We start from the raw sequence: 7,662 nt of genomic DNA, 5'->3' as shown, positions 1-7,662 counted from the left end.
GCTGTAGAGCCCAGGAGCCCTGGAGCTGTAGAGCCCAGAGCCCTGGTGCTGTAGAGCCCAGGAGCCCTGGTGCTGTAGAGCCCAGGAGCCCTGGTGCTGTAGAGCCCAGGAGCCCTGGAGCTGTAGAGCCCAGGAGCCCTGGTGCTGTATAGCCCAGGAGCCCTGGAGCTGTAGAGCCCAGAGCCCTGGTGCTGTAGAGCCCAGGAGCCCTGGTGCTGTAGAGCCCAGGAGCCCTGGTGCTGTAGAGCCCAGGAGCCCTGGCTCTTAGCTAACATGTGTCTGTGTATGGTTGTATTTGCATGAAGGAAGAGGCTCGATATAAAACCAGTGTATAGTTTGTCAGGTATTTATGACATTTAACCAATATTTGAGATGTGTGAAACACTATTTGACTGAAATGGTTATCAGAAATAATCTCAGAAATAATTTATTTAAAAAAAGACTAAAATGTTTTGACTAAAACTAGAGTAAAATGACGAGACTTTTAGTCGACTAAAACTTGACTAACAAAAAAAGACTAAATATGACTATAACTAACAAGGACATTTGGCAGTGTCCTTTCCCGTTGGTTGTCCTGCAGATAACACAAACACACACACCTGTCCATGTGCTGTGTGTCTGCTCCTATAAGAAACCAGCAGCAGATCTTTAGTTATTGTGTCTTCCATGTTTTCACCACCTGATGCTCTCGGCTACGGCCAACCGTTGGTGGCAGTCACACTACAAGTTGTTATGCCAAACGCCAATATAACAGAAGAAGAAGAACACGCATCACGACCAGGTAAATGCTGCCAGTCGGATAAACAACTTAACCTCGGAGGGGCGGTCCCTGTTATTCCCAGGTGGCATGAACGCACCATTGTGTGTGTGTGGGGGGGGGGGCGGTGTGTGTGTGTAACCATACTCAGTCGCACTTCTATGACTGGCTGGTTTGAGCAAACCCCTCGAATCTGCGTTGTGTGTAGAATGATGAATGACGAGCGGGAGGCTAATAGCTCTTTACGCCGCGATGGGCCCGTTTATTATCGGAGTAGGAACAGAGTATGTACTGGTCAGTCATACAGTTGGCTCATAGTAGCTTACACGCAGCACACTCGGCATGTCTCTCATAACTGGCCATGAATACACAACAGCCAGTGGCATTTAACTACTGCACAGAGGGGGCGCCCTTGAGCCAATAATTCGGAATTACTATTAAATACAATAATGGCAAGTGGAATGGCATAATACGTAAACCCTGTTACATGTATGTTTGTTGTGTGTGTGTGTGTGTGTGTGTGTGTGTGTGTGTTTGTATCTATTTGTGTGTGTGTCACACCCACCGTGATTGGTCAGACACATTCCCTGCAGACAGACAGTCCTCTTACAGTTTTTTTCCAATTGCTAACACACTAAAATGACATGCATAGCACAATTATTTAAACTGACCCACAGAAAGCCAAACCTCTTCTCAAGTCTCCGAAAGTTTAAACACATTTTCTGCTTTACACACATTTTGCAATTCAAAATGGCATTTTTTACAGTTTTTCACGATCGCTATGACACTTTTTTCAATACTTTTAACAACTTTCCTAAACTCTTAACACAGTTAGCACAACATCCGTCTGTGTAGGCTATACAATTAACACATTTCTTGGTGTTTTGACACAAAATGCATACAGTTAACACACATTTAAAATGCTTGAACTTCTTTTACACACAAGCTCCACCAAGACCAAAACAATGGATCTTTACTGCCAAATTTCCAAATGCTTTCACACTGTATGTCAGAACAGATAACATCATGTTCTAAACCTAACTTATAGGCTAAAGTCAAAGTGAGCAGCTGATCATATTGTAAATTGAAACGAAAATATATCCCCTGCATTTTATACATGCATTTATTGAGAAACAGCTGATTGAAGTTATGCAAATAGATCGATCACAGCTGATTCCCTTCCAGGAAACACACTCAGGTGTTGAGGTTCTTTCAATCGCATATGATCATATGGTAGTACAGTAAAAGAGGACTTATTGTAGTACAGTAATAGAGGACCTATAGTACAGTAAAAGAGGACCTATGGTAGTCCAGTAAAAGAGGACCTATGGTAGTACAGTAAAAGAGGACCTATGGTAGTCCAGTAAAAGAGGACCTATGGTAGTCCAGTAAAAGAGGACCTATGGTAGTCCAGTAAAAGAGGACCTATGGTAGTACAGTAGAAGAGGACATATGGTAGTACAGTAAAAGAGGACCTATGGTAGTACAGTAAAAGAGGACCTATGGTAGTCCAGTAAAAGAGGACCTATGATAGTACAGTAGAAGAGGACCTATGATAGTACAGTAAAAGAGGACCTATTATAGTACAGTAAAAGAGGACATATGATAGTACAGTAGAAGAGGACCTATGATAGTACAGTAGAAGAGGACCTATGGTAGTACAGTAAAAGAGGACCTATGATAGTACAGTAGAAGAGGACCTATGATAGTACAGTAAAAGAGGACCTATGGTAGTACAGTAAAAGAGGACCTATAGTACAGTAAAAGAGGACCTATGGTAGTACAGTAAAAGAGGACCTATAGTACAGTAAAAGAGGACCTATGGTAGTCCAGTAAAAGAGGACCTATGGTAGTCCAGTAAAAGAGGACCTATGGTAGTACAGTAAAAGAGGACCTATGATAGTACAGTAGAAGAGGACCTATGGTAGTCCAGTAAAAGAGGACCTATGGTAGTCCAGTAAAAGAGGACCTATGGTAGTCCAGTAAAAGAGGACCTATGATAGTACAGTAGAAGAGGACCTATGGTAGTCCAGTAAAAGAGGACCTATGATAGTACAGTAGAAGAGGACCTATGGTAGTCCAGTAAAAGAGGACCTATGGTAGTCCAGTAAAAGAGGACCTATGGTAGTACAGTAAAAGAGGACCTATAGTACAGTAAAAGAGGACCTATAGTACAGTAAAAGAGGACCTATGGTAGTCCAGTAAAAGAGGACCTATGGTAGTACAGTAAAAGAGGACCTATGGTAGTACAGTAAAAAGAGGGACCTATAGTACAGTCCAAAAAGAGGACCTATGGTAGTACAGTAAAAAGAGGACCTATAGTACAGTAGTCCAAAAGAGGACCTATAGTACAGTAAAAGAGGACCTATGGTAGTCCAGTAAAAGAGGACCTATGGTAGTACAGTAAAAGAGTACCTATGATAGTACAGTAGAAGAGGACCTATGGTAGTACAGTAAAAGAGGACCTATAGTACAGTAAAAGAGGACCTATAGTACAGTAAAAGAGGACCTATGGTAGTCCAGTAAAAGAGGACCTATGGTAGTACAGTAAAAGAGGACCTATGATAGTACAGTAAAAGAGGACCTATGGTAGTACAGTAAAAGAGGACCTATAGGTACAGTCCAAAAGAGGACCTATGGTAGTACAGTAAAAAAGAGGACCTATATAGTACAGTAAAAGAGGACCCTATAGTACAGTAAAGAGGACCTATGGTAGTCCAGTAAAAGAGGACCTATGGTAGTACAGTAAAAGAGGACCTATAGTACAGTAAAAGAGGACCTATGGTAGTACAGTAAAAGAGGACCTATAGTACAGTAAAAGAGGACCTATGGTAGTACAGTAAAAGAGGACCTATAGTACAAAAAGAGGACCTATAGTACAGTAAAAGAGGACCCTATAGTACAGTAAAGAGGACCTATAGTACAGTAAAGAGGACCTATGGTAGTACAGTAAAAGAGGACCTATGGTAGTACAGTAAAAGAGGACCTATGATAGTACAGTAAAAGAGGACCTATGGTAGTACAGTAAAAGAGGACCTATAGTACAGTAAAAGAGGACCTATGGTAGTACATTAAAAGAGGACCTATAGTACAGTAAAAGAGGACCTATGGTAGTCCAGTAAAAGAGGACCTATGGTAGTCCAGTAAAAGAGGACCTATGGTAGTCCAGTAAAAGAGGACCTATGGTAGTACAGTAAAAGAGGACCTATGGTAGTACAGTAAAAGAGGACCTATAGTACAGTAAAAGAGGACCTATGGTAGTCCAGTAAAAGAGGACCTATGGTAGTCCAGTAAAAGAGGACCTATGGTAGTACAGTAAAAGAGGACCTATGGTAGTACAGTAGTCCAAAAGAGGACCTATAGTACAGTAAAGAGGACCTATGGTAGTACAGTAAAGAGGACCTATAGTACAGTCCAAAAGAGGACCTATGGTAGTCAGTAAAGAGGACCTATGGTAGTACAGTAAAAGAGTACCTATGTAACCAGTACAGTAGTAGTAAAGAGGACCTATGGTAGTACAGTAAAAGAGGACCTATAGTACAGGACCTATGGTACAAAAGAGGACCTATAGTACAGTAAAAGTCCAGTACATACAAAAGAGGACCTATGGTAGTCCAGGACCTATGGTAGTCCAGTAAAAGAGGACCTATAGTACAGTAAAAGAGGACCTATAGTACAGTAAAAGAGGACCTATGGTAGTCCAGTAAAAGAGGACCTATGGTAGTCCAGTAAAAGAGGACCTATAGTACAGTAAAAAGGACCTATGGACCTAAAGAGGTACAGTAGTCCAAAAGAGGACCTATGGTAGTCCAGTAAAAGAGGACCTATGATAGTACAGTAAAAGAGGACCTATGGTAGTACAGTAAAAGAGGACCTATGATAGTACAGTAAAAGAGGACCTATGGTAGTACAGTAAAAGAGGACCTATAGTACAGTAAAAGAGGACCTATGGTAGTACAGTAAAGAGGACCTATAGTACAGTAAAGAGGACCTATAGTACAGTAAAGAGGACCTATGGTAGTCCAGTAAAAGAGGACCTATGGTAGTACAGTAAAAAAAAGAGGACCTATAGTACAGTAAAAGAGGACCTATGGTAGTACAGTAAAAGAGGACCTATAGTACAGTAAAAGAGGACCTATGGTAGTACAGTAAAAGAGGACCTATGGTAGTACAGTAAAAGAGGACCTATGGTAGTACAGTAAAAGAGGACCTATGGTAGTACATTAAAAGAGGACCTATAGTACAGTAAAAGAGGACCTATGGTAGTCCAGTAAAGAGGACCTATGGTAGTCCAGTAAAAGAGGACCTATGGTAGTCCAGTAAAAGAGGACCTATGGTAGTCCAGTAAAAGAGGACCTATGATAGTACAGTAAAAGAGGACCTATGATAGTACAGTAGAAGAGGACCTATGATAGTACAGTAAAAGAGGACCTATGGTAGTACAGTAGAAGAGGACCTATAGTACAGTAAAAAGGACCTAGGACCTAAATGATAGTACAGTAAAAGAGGACCTATGGTAGTACAGTAAAAGAGGACCTATAGTACCAGTAAAAGAGGACCTATGGTAGTACAGACCTATGGTAGTCCAAAAGAGGACCTATGGTAGTCCAGTAAAAGAGGACCTATGGTAGTACATACAGTAAAGAGGACCTATGGTAGTCCAGTAAAAGAGGACCTATGGTAGTCCAGTAAAAGAGGACCTATGGTAGTCCAGTAAAAGAGGACCTATGGTAGTACATACAGTAAAGAGGACCTATGGTAGTCCAGTAAAAGAGGACCTATGGTAGTGGACCTATGGTAGTCCAGTAAAAGAGGACCTATGGTAGTCCAGTAAAGAGGACCTATGGTAGTACATTAAAGAGGACCTATAGTACAGTAAAAGAGGACCTATGGTAGTCCAGTAAAGAGGACCTATGGTAGTCCAGTAAAAGAGGACCTATGGTAGTCCAGTAAAGAGGACCTATGGTAGTCCAGTAAAGAGGACCTATGGTAGTCCAGTAAAGAGGACCTATGGTAGTACAGTAAAGAGGACCTATGGACCTATACAGTAAAGAGGACCTAGTAGTACAGTAAAAGAGGACCTATGGGTAGTACAGTAGTAAAAGAGGACCTATGGTAGTCCAGTAAAAAGAGGACCTATGGTATGGTAGTCCAGTAAAAGAGGACCTATGGTAGTTCAGTAAAAGAGGACCTATGGTGGTAGGTCCAGTAAAAGAGGACCTATGGTAGTCCAGTAAAAAGAGGACCTATGGTAGTACAGTAAAAAGAGGACCTAAAATGATGGTAGTACAGTAAAAGAGGACCTATGGTAGTACAGTAAAGAGGACCTATGGTAGTACAGTAAAAGAGGACCTATGGGTAGTACCAGTAGTCCAGTAAAAGAGGACCTATGGTAGTCCAGTAAAGAGGACCTATGGTAGTACAGTAAAGAGGACCTATGTCCAGTAAAAGAGGACCTATGGTAGTCCAGTAAAGAGGACCTATGGTAGTCCAGTAAAAGAGGACCTATGGTAGTCCAGTAAAAGAGGACCTATGGTAGTCCAGTAAAAGAGGACCTATGGTAGTCCAGTAAAAGAGGACCTATGGTAGTCCAGTAAAAGAGGACCTATTTGAACAATATACTGTAGATGAACACAGAAAATAAGAACAATGCCTTCACGAGGAAGAGGAAGAGGAGGACCAGGACAATTCTGTCTCTGTCCTCTCCTTTTGTTCATAAACCATACATTCTATAAAGCTACTCTGAGATGGGTCAATCATTTTTTGTATTGAATCTCTGCAGCAAAAAGAAACAAAATGGTGGCGGGTTGGATCAGTGGGTGCAGCAGGCGCACATATACTGAGAGGTTTATGCCTCGACGCAGAGGTCCAGGGTTCAAATCTGACTAGTGACGATTTCCTGCATGTCTTCCCCCCCTCTCCCTTTCTCTCAACTAGCTGTCCTGTCAAATAAAAGGTGGAAAAGCCCAAAAAACTATCTTTAAATTTTTTTTTACTAAACCCAACAAAATAAAAATGTAGTGAGGCTTCAACAGAACCGGCTGTCCAAAACACAATCTATGATCAATACAGTCACTATTGTCTGTTATTTGTATAAGGGCAGACCTGATACATAAAATAATCCAGTTTTGTTATTCCACCTGGGATGTTAGTGTTTTTATGATATTGTTCTATGATTTACTAAATTGACTAAATGTTCCTGTTGGGAGAGAACATGTGTTAATGTTTTGGAAGAATTATTTGATTTTGAGACATGTTTACATTGTTTTGGTAAACACAGTGTATTATGTTAGTGAATTATTGTATTTTGAAAATCAGTGTTGGAGTTTAGTTTTCAATGTGGGATTCTGAGCATGAAATTAACTGTTTTGCCAGTCGTGTGTTTTGTGTTGGTGCGTTAAGAGTTTAGGAAAGTTGTTAAAAGTATTGAAAAAAGTGTCACAGCGATCGTGAAAAAATCTGACATAAAGTCACATGTTAGCCATTTCAAAACACTGCCATTCAAAATGACACTACATGAGCTAATTGGCCAATACATGTGCCACCTGGCCAATCACCTCCATGGTTCACTGTTACCGCTTCAATCAGGAAGAAAGCACTATGATGCCTCTTTTTTTCTATATATTTTTTCTGCAGTTTTCTTTTTCAGTTTACTGTTTTTTTGTGAGCATATTTTTATTCAGTCCAATGTAAATATATCAGCTGTGCATATGTTGTACTGATTTGTTTGGTGAAAAATAAAAAATAAAAATGTTTCAACAGCATGTGTGTGTATCTGTAAATATTTCTGTACAATCTGAAGAATTTTCTACAATTTGAACTACTTTTGTATTATGACAAAGCACACTAAAGATAAGAGTGCTCTTCATTATGCCCAACAGTGTGTAGCTGGTTAGACAAACATC

The sequence above is a fragment of the Perca flavescens genome, chromosome 21 (genome assembly GCF_004354835.1).
Source record: "Perca flavescens isolate YP-PL-M2 chromosome 21, PFLA_1.0, whole genome shotgun sequence".
In the NCBI taxonomy this organism is placed as follows: Eukaryota; Metazoa; Chordata; class Actinopteri; order Perciformes; family Percidae; genus Perca; species Perca flavescens.
The sequence above is the reverse complement of the archived record's forward strand: the minus strand, read 5'-3'. Positions refer to the sequence as shown.